We start from the raw sequence: 15,610 nt of genomic DNA, 5'->3' as shown, positions 1-15,610 counted from the left end.
ACAAAGAGAGTGAAACGTAACCTGAAAATATTATGCAGCTATGAAGCTACATTTGGATTGATTAAATGAATGAGGAGAGGAAAAATAGCAATGCAGGTCCTCCACTCTTGCATTACTCTTATATCACCCAAAGACACGTGCCAAGCAAATTCCCATTTGGGCATTTCTGTCTTTCACTGACTGCCCTCAGAATGAAGCTGGTTTGACTAACCCAGTCACTCTTAAGGCAACCAGCTATAACTTCCAAGTACAAAACAGAGATGTCAGCTCCAGTTGCTGGTCCTGGGTTCATTCCTAGGATTACTCAATCTGCTGGTTTCTTCTGCATGAAGACTGGGTACTTCACCTGCTCTTTTGCAAAACACTGGCTTATGAAAGTAACAGTGAATTTGAGGCGTTATGAATGAAGCATGTTTAGATAATCGTGTATCCAGCATGATTCCCTTATGACACAAGTATTTAGACAAAGTCAGGTCTGCTAAACGTTGTTTCTGTTAAGAGAAAAAATGATCATACCATGAAGTTTTAATGTTGAACTATTCTGTTTACTTCTTGAGATGAATGAAGCTCTGTTTTTCCAAATCAAATTGCAATTAGCCATTTCTTTGCTCTGAGTTTCAAGCCTCTGCCAGTCAACCCTCAGCCCTAGAAGTCTCCTCTCTACCTTGTTCTGGGACCTGTAACTTTCCACCTTTTTTTCAGATTGACATCAACTTTCAGGAAAAATAGCCAGTGATATTTCTTCATTAACATGTCATTTTTGCTTTAGAGAGTTGTGCTGCAGAATCCACTGTTATTTCAGCTATTTGAGTTCATAATGGAGTGTAACTGTTCCTTGATGGTATCATGAGTGGATGTCAGCAGTTTATACCCCATCCATAGCAATGATTTACTAGAAACAGCTGAAATAACTATAAGGAGTTAACCATAAACTTTTGTCATTAGACAAGGTGGATGTGCAGGAACAATGATGTCAGAAGCACCATAACAATCACAGAAGTCAATCACTCTATCAGAAATGACAGCAAATACCTGACGAAGGAAAACCAGAGAAATAGTTTGGAATTTTCCTCAAGACAAGCCCAATTCCAAGCCACACTGCCCACAGGCTTCTGAACAATAGGTTTCAAATGGGATGAACAGTGTTACAGATGGTCCTTTTTTTTTTTTTTTCCTTTTTCTTATACCAGTTTATAAACTGAATTTTAAAAACAGAAGCAGTGCCAATTTTGTTGGTTTCTACCTTAGAACTTTGTCCAAAAGCAGTACGTTTCATTTTTAAGTTATTATAATTAGTCTGTGATTATTTTACCAACGTTGTTCTCTTCTCTTTAAATTTATAGAGCAACACATCAGTATTGGGATCATGGTAGAAAACAAAATTGGAGAATTTGCCTTCTTTTTCACTGTGCCCTCTGTTTTTCATCAAAGAGAAATTAAAGGAACCTATATTTCAGGTGCTGTGTTTTGTTCAGTGTTTTCATCTGGGATAACACTTCCTTAAGAGAAGACCCAGTCTGTTTGTGTGCTGTGGGATTTTAAAGGAATACCTTATGGAAACTGCTCGGAATGGCAGTGCTCCAGCCAGCATGGGGGAGCAGGAGGTCTTCCAGCCAGGAGAACAGCACTGTGAGACATGCTGCCCAGGACTGACACGCTGTGTGGCTCCCAGGGAGCTGCTGCAGACTGCCTGGGGCTGTGACTCTTTTATTTCAGCTGTAACAGATGAAATGTAAAATTCCCCCTTGCAAAGAAGCCCTTATAACTCAGGTCTGGTTTATTCATTTGATGCTAAACTGCTCTGAAGGATCAGTGCCTTATTGCTATGTAGAGCAGAGAAGGTCAGTGTGAAGGTCATGCCTGGTTTGCAAAGCTGTCTCGTGGGGTTCATTGGGACCCACCAGTGACAGAGGTTCACAGAGGTGTCGCTGAAGCATCGGCGTGACACACACCTACCCAGGGCATCACCGTCTCCGTGGAAGTGCTGGACCAACTGTGCTCATGTATTTTGGAATTGTAAAAGCTTATCAAGCCCAAGGCAAGGTTCACCACTGTTATAAAGCATCAGAAAGAGCCTTGAATTTGCATTAAACAAAACCAGAGTTGTTGACAGGTGAGTTGGGTTGCTGTGATGGGGTTTTGGTAGTGGGGGAGGGGCCCCAAGAGTGGCTCCTGTGAGAAGCTGCTGGAAGCTCCCCCAGCTCCACAAGATGGCCCATTTCTAGCCAAGGCAGAGCCCATTAGCAATAGGGTGCTCCTCTGTGATTAACATATTCAGGAAGGGGAAAACAAAACTGCTAGAAAATCTGCAGGGCAGAGGAAAAGAGGAGACAAGAGCAACACCTGAGCAGAGATATGAAGGTCAGTGAGGAAGGGGGGGGAGGAGGTGCCAGAGCAAAGGTTCTCTGCAGCCTGAGATGGCAGCTCTCCCCCTGCAGCCCATGGAGGAGCACAGTGGAACAGCCTGTGAAGGACCACAGTCCTTCAGATGTGGACCTGCAGCTGTGGAGGATCCCATGCCAGGGGAGGTGAATGTGCCCACAGTGACTCTGTGGGAAGCCTGTGCTGGAGCAGTCAGTTCTGAGGGACTGCACCTAGTGGGAGAGGTTTGTGAAGGACTCTCTCCCGCGGGAGGGACGGTGCATTGGAGTAGGGGAAGACTGTGAGGATTCCTTCTCCCTGCACTGCAGCTGACTGTACTAGCCGTAGTTGTTTATCAGGGGTAATTTGCAAATTACTACTCTTTTGGAGGCTAAGAAGTCTACATGTGGGTCACTCTGGGACAGCTGGCCTTTCCTTCAGAGCGCAGCCCTAGGCACATTCACCAAAACAGATACAGTCCTTTTCTATATCATTTTTAGATCACGTACCATCTCAAGAGGACCTAGGCATGACTGAATTCCCTGTAAACTGTTTTCCTGCTACTTTAGACAGACAGTGTAGAGTCTAGTCTCACAGCTTATGTGACATGGATTTGGTTGATCTCTGTAACATGAAGCCAGACCTCATGGACCAGGCAACAAATCCCTAGTCAGAGCATACAGAGTATTTCTGGTCCTTGCTGCCAAGTGCTGCCTGCCGTGTGCAGTAGATGCAGCATCAAAGTGATGCCACATTGGCTCAGGGATTTCTCTGAAGAACAAGTCCTGCTCCTAAGGACTTAGATCTTGCTGTTAAGAATAAGTTGAAGAAGTCAAGCTGGAAAACAGATGGACAGAGGTTGCAAGATGATGGGTGAGATAATCAAAGCCCAACATAAAGGTGTATTCAAAGAGATGACAGCAGCCTTGGAAGAGCCCAGAGCCACTGAAGCCTATGCAGAGAAGCCCTCAAATATGCTGAAGGCTTAGTAAGGTGAGAGCAAGAATGCAAGGCTCACCAAAGACCTTGGAGGAGACCAGCCTTAATTGCACAATGCTGACAAACCTAGTAATCCAGGAAAGAGCTGGTAAAAGCATTAGGGGAATAGGTCTGGAAAAGGTTACAAATACAGGGAAGGGAGAAGGCAGGTTGTTCACAGCAAGTGCTTTGTAGGGGAAAGGGAGGTCATCAGAGGTATTTTTGAGAAACAATGATAAGATGCAAGAAAAAAATTTGTGTGATGATGAAGACAGAAGTCTTTCTCTGTAACAGCAGATATCAGTCTACTAATGCAGAAAATATTCTGTCCCTACAGTAACACATAACCATTTGTTTACCTCTGTCTTCCCTCCTTCTTTGCTTGCTTGCTTGCTTGCTTGCTTGCTTCCTTCCTTCCCTTCTTCCCTCCTTCCCTCCTTCCCTCCCCTCCCTCCCTTTCCTCCCTTCCCTCCCTGCAAACATGTAGAAACTGGAACACTGCAGGTCTAAGGCAAGCAGATGGTTTGCAGGCAGAAAGAGATGTTCAATCTGCCTGGCCCAGAGGTGTCACTACACATTTATTCAGACCAAGGTCTATTTTGGGCTTGGCCCCCTCCTTGGCACAGTCCTGAGCTCCTACTGTGACTCTGCCAAACTGTGGGCTGAGTCTCCTTTTTCTGACAGAACTGGCACATGTTGTTCTTCATTCACAATCTGTTTTTTAGAGTAGCTTTAACAGCGAATAGCCAAAGGAAACAACACTTTATTGCATAACAAGACAGCTAAAAAACAGTATAAAGCAGGTGAGAAATGCGTTATCAGGAATGAAATTAATCACTAAAAAAAGAGGTTTGAAAGCAGGATCCTTTGTGCTATTTTTATGACTCCTACTATTGCATTGTCAGGTCGTGGCATAGAACTGTGTCTGGAGCTCCAGGCTGTGATGCTGACTGCAAAATAACCACTCGCTTTGGAATGCTTTTCTCATTTTGTAAAGCATCTTTACCTAAAGAAAATCAATGAACAAGTGACCAAGACACTCAGGTTCACTCATTCCAGTGGTGCTGCAGAACCTGGGATGCCAAGGTCTGGACTGGTTATGCCTGATGCTTGCTGCTTCCACCATGCATTTGAACACTGGTTAAATGAAGCAGGAGCAAACCCACCTTCCCCAGCCTACAAACAAGGTGTGCAGGAGAGGGATCCTCCCTGAGGCACCTGCCATGCTGCCAGGTTGGAATGAGCCACAGTTATTCAACTACTGATACCTGTATTTCCAGCATTGAGGTCTCCAGCAGCCCTGCTTGAAGCACAAACTTTGCTTTCAAGTTCTTCTCCTTGAATATGTGCTGTCAATGGTACCTGAAGAGGCTGCATCTCTTCTATCAGCGTGCATCTCTACCTCACCTCTCCCCTGAGTGCCTTCTCACATTGACAGTTTTCCCTGGAAGGGTATCCATGGAGCAGACTGGCCATCCTCACATCCACACCCAGGGATGTGTCTGTGTTGGCACATGGGACATGCCCAGTGCTGGTGTTGAGACCAACACTGGAGCAACAGGACAGGAGAGCTTATTGGGAATGCCTCTTGAGGTGTGTCCAGTGACTGGGATCGATTAGCTGTTCTGCTCCTAAACCATGCCAAGATAGTGCTATCAGCTTAACAAGTGCTCCCAGGCACCAGGCTGTAGAGCCAAGTGAAAGAAATGCATGTATAATGTTTTCCTTGAGTAATGGAGTAACTGGTCCCTCTGAAGTTGTGAAGGGTCAAGGGCCCAGGCTTGTCAGAACAGACCAGCCCTGAATTTCCTGCTCTTGGCCATCCTGCAGTTTTGCTCATTAGGCAACTAAAGGTGCTACAATGAAAGTAAGAACAAGCAGAAGGAGGGAGGACATTTTCCCTTCCCAGCTCATTGCTACCTACAGACCTTGCTCTGCAAAAGAGTGCTGGTGCAGTGGAAGGAGTCCTTTCCTTGGGACTGTGTGTGGGTGTATGGATCAATGTATGGATGGAGAGCAGAACGGAGACCAAGAGACAAAGAACACTTATAAAATACTTAAAGGCTTTAAATACCATTTAAAAAAAACAACACAAAAAACACCAAACAAACAACAACAAAAAAATAAATAAGGAAAATGCCGTCTTTCTAGGAACATTTTTTATTCAGCCATCACAAGTCACACAGTAAGACCTTTTACCTGTAGGGACCCCCACCCCAGTCTCAGCAGCTCTGGCCTAGGTCTTCTGAGGTCCCATAGAGGAATACCCATCTTCAGCAACTGCCCTGCATGTGGCATCCAGAGCAAGCACCACACGTTTTAACTGACTTGACTAACACAGACAGAAACTGCTTTGCAGGAGTCTCTCCAACCAGGTTTCCTGCCTACCTCTCTTAGCAGCATATTTGGTCTTGCTGCCTGTGTCCAGTAGATGATGTCTGGGGCTTCTGGGCTTCATAGGCTGGCTGAAGCTCATCATACATTGCCAGGAGTTTCCTCACCACTCTGTAGCAGCCACCACATGCTTGGTTTGCCCAGTCTGGCTGAACGGGGGCACCTTCCACCTGGTAACCCTCTTCTAACCACAGACCCCAGGTAACTTCCAGCTATAAACCTGTAAACCAGTGTCAAAGAGGAGCAACTGCCCTTGAAGTCATGGAAGCCATTTCACATGTAAAAGCAATTTTTTTTTAACCTAAAACTTATCTTACCTACAATTATATACCCATAAATGTTTTTCTTCATAAATGCAGGCATAGTTAAGTACTGGTTTTATACAGACCTCTTCAACACATACATCAAGAAAGCTAAAATTAAGGGCACAGTTTTGTATTCACATCTTTTGTGGGAAAGAATAACATAAAATGAAGTTAATACTTTGCAATGAACACTGCACAGGTCAAACATAACATGTTTTGTTAGAAACTGACCTTGGCTACACTGGAGCTTTTAAGAAGGTCCAAATCATCATGAACTGAAGAATTGCAAAGACAGAAGGATAAATTGTAGCCTCAAATTTTCCCTAGAAGTGTCGTTGCTAGGAATTCAAAGTTCATTTTTTTGCCCAAGGGTAGGGTGATGTATGTGGGAATTCATGTGGCACACACTCTTGTTGATTAGCAGAGTAATAAAATATGTCTTTCTGCAGTCATAAAAACTACTTCTTACCTGAATCACCACTACAGAAGGTGGTGAATGTTTTCAGCTAAATTACACTTGGAACACAAAATGTTATTCAATCAAAGTAATTTTCAAACATGTTTGACATGTACACCAATACACTCACCATGTGTGTCATGAATTTCCTTCATATATTTTCTTTACCTCTCTTTCTTCTCTTTTTATTTCTATTATTTATTACTAAACCCCACAAAACCTAAGAAAGTAACAAATGTTTCGATTTCTTGGGACATTGCTTACTTACCTGTAGTTCTCCCACAGCAGAAGAAATGCACATTCCTTGTCTTCTCTGTCTCATGGCTTTCATCGTTGAATGACCACACTAGGTTTCCTTGTGGTTGCAGGGAGCCATGTTCCACTCTCCTCTCCTTTTAGCAGCTATGCAAATAATTTAATTGGTGGTACCAGGACTATTCCAACAGATAAGTGTTAGCCAGCACAATTTGTACATGACAATGTATGGAATAATATCCTGTGCTCAAGCAGCTGGATTTAAATGAACTCTCATATAAGAAGTTACTCAATGATAAAATCAGTTAATGACCTTATTTTCTAACTTTAGTTATTGCAATTATTGCTTCTGTGAAACTACTCCAAACTGATAAAATACACTTTCATATTTTTACTTGCATAATTCAAAACTGAAGTGGTTTTTCCTTGACTTCAAATGCTGCATACATTTCTCACTGGAAATCTTGCCAGGCAAATATCTTCTTTGAGTGTTTTTCTTTATTACTAACTTATAAATTTCAGAAAGTAAGACAGTGTGTATCAAAATGTTAGCATAACCTTAACTCTAGGCTCCCACGTGACATTAGATTAGTTATTTCTGTGGAGAAAAATAATACAGAAACGTAGGAAAGAAGACAGATCTAACATAAAGGCTAATGCCAGGCTTGTGCAATTAGAAAAATACAACCAACAACTCAACAAAAACTAAAAAAACAAGAAAAGAGCAAACACCAAAAAACAAGAGAAGGTAGGGCAGAAAATGCAACAGAAGCTGTCCCATAGCTCAGCAAGCCTGTCCATGGTGGCACAGAGCCTTGTGCTCTTCCACTGAAGCAGTGCCATGCTGGTGGGCTGCCACACTGGCAGAAGTATCCCCATGTTGCCCATGGCCAGAAGTAGACCAAGGTTTCTGTCACTGACATGAACTACCATTGATGTAAGTAACCCATGGCTGAGCTTTCCCCCAAACCCAAGAAGCTGCCAGTGCTTCAGTCTGAGATGGGAGGTCCTGGATGTCCCCGGTCCTTTGTAGTGGCTGCATCCACCTTTCCACAGCATCTTGAGTGGGGAGATCTTGTGAGCAGGGATGTCACATCCCAGCCCAGCTTTGGGGCCCTGGCAACTTTACTTAAAATTGGCACTTTACTGAGGGGCTGGGCAGAGACTGCCTCACTGCCGAGCTCTTCCACTGTCTTCCTTGGTGGCACTTGAAGTGACTTGTACAATCTAGATCACAAGCAAGCCAAGGTGAAGCTGAGCACCAGGTAGAAAGGCAGCCAGGAAGGGAAGAAAAAGCAGCAAGCATGAGGGCCTGGCTGTGCTTCAGGATCTGGGGAGATCAAGGCTTCACAAAGCTGAGTGGCAAAACCCCATCAGCAGCCTGTAGTCAAATAAATAAAGCAATTACTCCACTTCTGTCTATACACACACAAAACAGTAAGAAAACCCAAGATGCGTTTTGGTTTACAAAAGGTAAGGTTCTTATATTTTTCTTTTGTCCTGAGAGATGCTTCGTGTCTGCCTTGGTCCCAAAATGTAAGGGCTTAGCTGATGCTTTCAGGGTCTGGCGGGTTCTCTTTCACCCCTTCTCAGTGAGGCTGCTCTCGCACCTCTGCGTTCTCTAATGAATTTCTTTGTGTTTATGAACATGCTTTACAAGTGCCATCATGCTGGGTCTTAGCGTGTGTCTGGGCATGCAGTACAACAGACACAGTGAAGCTGAGCAAGCAGCTTGGCAGCAGAACAGGATCCCTAGGACTGTGCACAACAGGTGTCCCTGAAAGAATGGGAATGAACCTCATACTGGGTGAGTGGGAAAGTGTTCAGTTGCTGGGAAATGAACTGAATTTAACAAACGAAAATTGCTCCTTCATTCGGATAGCACAGTCTGCAAGCTTTTCTCAGTATCTGTCTGACAATTGAGTCCTGATCCCAACATCTGGCATGCCACACACCTTCCAGTTTCTTGACTTTCACTGCAGCTTTTGACTGTGTTTCTTGGAGCCATCACTGGCTTCTCAGGCTCCTGCCTCGTGTTCTCCTTTGATTTGAAAGGTGGATGTCATTTCCAAACCTACTGCCACAGACAGTTGAGGCTTTCTTAAACAAGCATTGCTAATAGGTTCTATTCCTTATAGCTGCTATAGTAGGATTTAAGGGTTTTGCATCAAGTGCAGAGTCTTCTCTCAAGTTGTCTAAAATGTCTCAGCCATCCTGGACTATGCTCAAGTGAAAACCTTGCACTTATGCAAAACAATGTTTTTGGAAAAAAAATAAATAAATGTCAAAAGCACAGAACAATCATTTCCCCTACCTCGTTTCAATGCATTTTGCTTTAGTGCTTCATCTGTCTCCTCAATCTGCTGTAGATTAACATTGGTATGAAAACTTGTGTAACTTATTTTCTAACACAGAAAAAAGCAACTTGCTTTCATTGGTGTTTGAAGCATCAATGTGGGTATCATCCAGAGAAAATGTCTATAGTTAGGACCAGCAATTTCACCAGAAGGAATGAAATTAAAGTGAGCAAATGTAATTGTAACTCATTTCCATTCTCTGGAGGAACATGCTATTGAAGGCTGTTGTAGGCGAAAAAATAGCTTCAATTGTGAACATTAACAAGGTAGCAGATCAATAGGTACGTGTGTGTGGGTATGTGACTGTCCAAAATTGAATTTCTGAATACTGAAGCAGAACCTTGCTACTTGCTAGCTGCAACTGGGATGGTCTGCTTGCAAAAGTTGATAATATATGAGCACAACCTGAATACTCCGGTGAATAAAGAGCCGTGAGACAGAGTCACCAAGTAGGAGGCTGATGACATGCTGGGCTTCTGCATATGGACCATTAAGGTTGGGAAAACTGGGGACTTGGAGCTCTGGAGGGAAGAGATGGTCCCCCCAAAAAAGGGTTCTTTTCAAGAAGTGATCTCAGAATGAGAAGACTTAGAGGGAAGATCCCAGAAGTTGGACATGAGGGAGTTGCATGGAGATGAGTGCTGGGGGTGCCTGAGGACCTCATGCTGATGACACCCAAGGCCAGTAGCTGGGAGAAACAACACAGCAGGACCTGACCCAAATTTCTGCCCAAGCACCCTGGACCAGCCACAACCTTCCCGTAAGAGGGGTGTGGAGGCCTGGGAGAAGCAGGTAAGCCAGTGTGGGAGACAATGACAGAGGGCAAGAGCTTGAGTTGCATTAGCTCTTAAATAAACTCCAGGACCCAGATCCACTATGTAGTGTTATTTCTTATAACCTTATTTCCTAATAAAGCTGTAATTAAACCTTCAACAAAGCAGAGAGGACTCTATAGATAAGTAATGCAAGGAGGTTTTATTTAAACAGGCGTCTGCGGAACAGAAAGGGAGGAATGCCTGACTGGACATTTTATTTTAGAAGTAAATTTTGGGTTTTTTTGAAATGGGAAACAGTTGGCCCAACAGCTGCCAGTTATTTGACTGCATAAGATTTGCAAGGTGGGATGAGCATATTTGGAATACATTTTTGCTACACTATTAAAAATATGTTGGCAGGGGAAGAGACACTTAAAACTACTTTTGAAAAGTGCACAGTTTTTATTTTCTACATCTGAAAATGTTCTTATCCCAAAAGAGTCCTGTCTGTATCTGAAGCAAGGTATGGCAAGCAAATAAAGGCAAGGCAAAGAATGATAATTCTGTGTCAAAATGTAGATGTGTGAAATGCAGTTTCCTTCTGACAGGTTGGAGAAACCGAGCTGCTCCCACAAAATGAGACGTTTCTCCTTTTTCTGCCCAGCTTTACAGTCCAAGGGTGTTTAGAGTTTGGAAAAGATGATTGCTCATTATTTTTGCATTGAGAAGACTTGTGAAAACCACGTAAGAAGATATGTTAGCCACATAAGGAGATATTCCATGCCCCAGAAAAGTCACAAACGTGGAAAAGGAGGTGACCAGGGTAGCTAGTCACAGCAAGTGGGAAGGATGCTGGCAATGACATAATCATGGCTGACATGATGATTGACACTTGCAGTTCCTCGGTAAATGCATTTCTCAACTAAGTGCTTCAGGACATCATTCCCAAGGTGGACTGACAGTGCCTGAAGCTGTACATACACTATGAAAAGGAAGAGGCTGGGGAGAGGGCTGAGCCTGTATTTAGCACATGCCCAGGCATGGTACTAACCTGTGACACTAGGACTGTCCCAAATAATGTTTGGCAGCTCCTTGTAAGCACCTGGGACATGCTCACCCCATGCTCCTCAGGAAGCAGCTCAGCTAGATGTTGGGAGAATGAAGAGGTGGAGGGTTGTGCAAATGAAACCTCTGGCAACACCAAGCAAAGCCCAAGCAGCCCATCCAGGGCACACCAGCTCTGCTGCCTGGAGCTGGCAGGAACCTCTGGGAAAGGTTTCATGACAGTTCATAATAAATAAACATGAAGAGGTTCTCCGAGGTTGTGCCAATATTTGCCTAGTGCTGGGTTACAGCATCTGTTTGTACAGACTCCTCAGGCCTCAGCAGCAGTGAGAAGAGCGTAACTGAATTTTGGAAGGTGTCTGTAAAGGGATGAACCCATGCACTGCAGTTCCATGCCACTGGTGCATTTTCTTTCTAAGGCTTGCTGAGGCATCTCAGGGGGAGTTATGGGAGGCAAGTGTGAAAGGAGGTTTGTACAGCCCGGTTGAAAGTCGGAGTAATGCACAACTCCTTTTTACACAGTCTGGTCCAGACTCTCCTTTTGCTGTAGCTGAGAGGACAGACAGTGAAACAGTTGCATTAAAGACTGGTTATTATAACCCCATTTACCTGTTTGCTTGTTGGTTGTTTTTTTTTTTTATTCTTTTTCTCAAGGCAGAGATTTATGTCTGTAAGTGAAGAAAACTAGACCAGAGCACTAGAAAGCTCAGTTTTCCCAGGTTTCAAGGTGGCTCAAATTGGTGTTTTATCAGTGACCTCAGAAATCTACACTTTCCTCTTTTTGCTGTTGACTAGAGAAGTTGGAAAGCAGGGCTACCCAAAAAAGATCTTGTTGCTGCCTTTATATGTGATTTGTCATCCGTGATTTTCAGACGGTGAAATGCATTCACTCTCCATGTGTTGGAAGTCCTGAGACATCCCCAGGAAGCTCCAGCTCAGTAGTGGTGAGTTTAGGACTTTTTCCAGTTTCGTCAGTAATTTCTCCTATTTCCTAGTCTATCATTTCCCATGGCAAGGTTTATGCCAGACACAAGCAGCACTGCTTCTCAAATAATTTAATTTCACAGAAGGAGGTGAGCTGTCATTTATTTTCTTATCTTGCTCAAGTAACTCATATTCTGAATTACTAATTTACCCAGTGCTTGGAGAAGGACAAGAAATATCAGGGGAACACAAACAAGCAGACAGATTTTGCAAAGACAACCTCCAGACAGGCCAGCTTTCTCCATTTACATACTGGCCTATCCCACTTCTCCTCTCCCTCCAAGTGCACCTGGAGTTTGTCTACAGCCTCAAAACATTTCTCTGCTGCTACGTATCAGAATAAGCCCTGTGTGTTGTGCTTCTGTTTTAAAACACTCTTCAAATGCTGCCAAACTGGTGCCCAGCCTCTTCACTGCCCCCCTGGCTCCCCTTGCCCTGCCATAGGGCAGCCCCAGTGAGTCTGCAAAGCGTGTGCTCTTGGGGCTGAAGAAATGCACATTGTTCACACAGAGGGATCCCACGAATGCACTGCTGCTCAAAGACACTGTAATAAGCTGGGTGAATGGCTCATTAAAGCCTTGCCCACTTCTGCTGGAAGCCAAGCTTGTTACTCAGCTCCAGTGGTGCCTTGGATGAAGGGAAATGCCTCCTGTAGCTCCCCGGGGAGCCTTGGTGAGATCAGCTCCACAAAAGTGTCATGTCCTGAAATGTCAGCAGGGAAGGAGCAATGATTTTTCTGGCACAACTAAGCCAGTTCTGCATGTATTGCCTCGTGTCACGGCAGGACTGGGCAGATGATGGACAGAGATGGTGGGAAAAGCTATTTTCTCCTTGAAGCTCATGAGACTGGGGAAAGCTCATGTCACTGCAGCTAAACAGTCTGCTGGCTCCTCTGATAAACATAAACTTCCTGACTGTGGGCTTTGGATAGCCCTTAAAAGGCATCACAAGATTCAACACGACTGAGGTGCTTCATACCTTTCACTTGCTTGGAAAGCTCTTGAAGCAAGGAATTTTCTCCCTCCCATAAGCTGTCCAACATCCAGGGTAGTATAACATCTTCCCAGCAAGAAAATGCATCAAGTATCTTGCAGTCATTCCTTTTAACAACCCCTCCTGTACATCTTCACAACCAGATCTGATGGCAGTATCTGCCCTGAAGGCAAGATCTTGTTCCTCTTCACACTTTGAGCTCAAAATTAGTCTTCTTGCTGCTGGCTCTACAGAGTGTAACATCCTGGAAGCAATACTGGTTTTCTCTTTATGCAGTTCTATTCTAGAGCAACTCCTGAATTCAGTGGTTCCACCTGAATTTCCTTCTGCTTTAGTGACAGAAAAGTGGCACCTTCTGTTTTGAAAATAATACATCTATTTCTTGATTTGGCACTGCATGTGGTAACATTATCAGTCATTTTACCTATCCATCAGCTGCATCTAGGTGTGCATGAGTAAAGCCTTGTGAGCATCCTTTCCCCCTCGCTGCCCCTCCCCTGGCAAGTAGGGAGGGTAATTTCCCAGATGTTTTGGCCATGCCGAGTGGTAAAGTGGTAATGAAGTGAGGATTTTGCTCTGAGCAAAGACTCATTTTCTGGAGGCTGTCCCTGTGCCTTGTGGCCAGTGACCAGGGGCCAGCCTGGAGGCGCATATGGTCTCTGATGCCTCTGAAGATGCTGTGAGTGAGAGGTGATAAGCTTGGAAACCTGTCACAGGCACAGAGGTTTGTTCTCCACAGGGAGACTCTGGCTGTGGGAGACAGTTGCACATACATGTTTTAATTACAGCTGGCATTTCTAACTGATGGTAACATCTCCCACTGACAAGTCATAGCATTTGAGGCTGGTGCAATGGGGGCAATCCCAGTGTAACATTTCAAGGCAGTTTCTGCCAGGCTCTAGTTCTACTTTAACACCCAAAAGAGTAAATTGTTTCTTTAATATTGAAAAAAATAAATAAATGTGGTTCATATTTAAGTATGCAGGTGAAGTTCTCTTGAGGCTTAAAACTACACTAAAATGGAAAAGGAAGTTAGTGTCTGAAGTGACTATGGTTACAATGATTGCTGGAGGTGGACTCTAGAGTTTCAGCATCGTCTACCCACTCCTTAAGAGTAACAATGGACACTGCTTCTCAGAAAGATAACACCTAAATTCCCATTAGCTGATTTTTCCCCTACCACAGCTCTTCCCTTGGCAAAGCAAAATGAATTAGAACAAAAATCCCATCACAATGGCCCCCCTGCCCTGTGCTCTGCACTCGACTGTATTGAGCAGATATCTCTGACGCCCTCAAAGAGCGTAAGGGGATGGTTATTTTCATCACAGCTGAATCATTAATCAGGAAAAGAGAGCACAGCACAGTGGCTGTGGGCTTCGTGAGATGGACAGAGCCAGAAACTCACTGGAAAAAGGCAACATTCACTCCCATCTTCACTAAGGGCAAGAAGGAGGCTCCAGGGAACTGCAGGCTAATCAGCCTTGCTGCAGGTCCTGGGAAGATGATGAAGCAAATCCTCCTGCAAGCCGTGTCCAGCATGTGAAGCAGAAGAAGGTGACAAGCCCCACTGAGCTTCCTGAGAGCAAATGGTGTCTGACCAAACTGATAATTTTCTACAATGAAATCTCCATGGTCAAGATGGACTTGTCAGAGACTTCAGAGAGACCTCAACAGTCTGGAGACATGGACTGCTAGAACTCTCATGAAGTTCATTAAAGACAAATGCAAAGTCCTGTAACTGGGAGGAAATAACCCTCTATCATAGTGCAGGCTGAGGATCCACTGGCTGGAAAGCAGCTTTGCAGAGAAGGTCCTGGGGATCCTGTGGACAAACAGTTGAGCACGAGCCAGCAGTGTGCAGCAAAGAAGTTCAATGGCATCCTGGGACGCATTAGGCAGAGCATTCCCAGCAGGTTGAGGGAGGTGGTCCTTCCCCTCTGGAGTGCTGGGTCCAGTTCTGGGCTCTCCAGTACAGTACAGCCTTGGACATATGTGACGTATGGATGTAGCCCCCAAGCTGTTGGGGAACAGAAGCACATGGCTGTGAGGAGATGCTGAGGGAGCTGGGCTTGTTCAGCCACCAGGAGAAAAGCTGAGGGGCACCTAACTGCATGGTTAGTTACCTAATAAAGGTTATAGAGAAGACAGAGCTGGACTTTTATTGAAGGTGCACAGAGAAAGGCTAGAGGCAATGAAGACGAGTTGTTGCATGGGTAACCCCAAATCTGTGTAAGGAGAAATTGTTTTGAGTGAGGATGAAGAGGAGAACAGGGTCCCAGAGAGCTGTCTCCAGCCTCGAGGGAGTTCAGAACTCATGTGGGTAACCTGCCGTAACTTCGAAGGTGACCTTGCTTTGAGCAGGCAGTGGTGGAATATGGTGAGGCTTCTTCCAGCAAAGGGGAAAAAAGTTTCAATTTTTTTACCAGGAAGATACTATAACAAATGGTTCCTATTGTTAGCCAACTGGAGTGCTAATGATTTCACCTGTACTATGGTCTTTGTCGTCTCAGCAATGCAGAAATGGTCAGGGGTTTGTTGTGATTCACTTGGCAGATGTTGCCAACAGAAAGCAGAGTATAATTCTGTGACTATGTTAGCTGGCAATCCTGCTTCTTTTTTTGTTTGTTTGTTTATTTTTATATTTTTATTTTTTTAAGGCCAATGCCATTTCTTGAAAAACGTGACCTTTTATTTACTTTTCTTTCC

Source organism: Chaetura pelagica, unplaced genomic scaffold (genome assembly GCF_000747805.2).
Source record: "Chaetura pelagica isolate M959 unplaced genomic scaffold, ChaPel_1.0 scaffold85, whole genome shotgun sequence".
In the NCBI taxonomy this organism is placed as follows: Eukaryota; Metazoa; Chordata; class Aves; order Apodiformes; family Apodidae; genus Chaetura; species Chaetura pelagica.
This window is presented reverse-complemented; position numbering follows the sequence as displayed.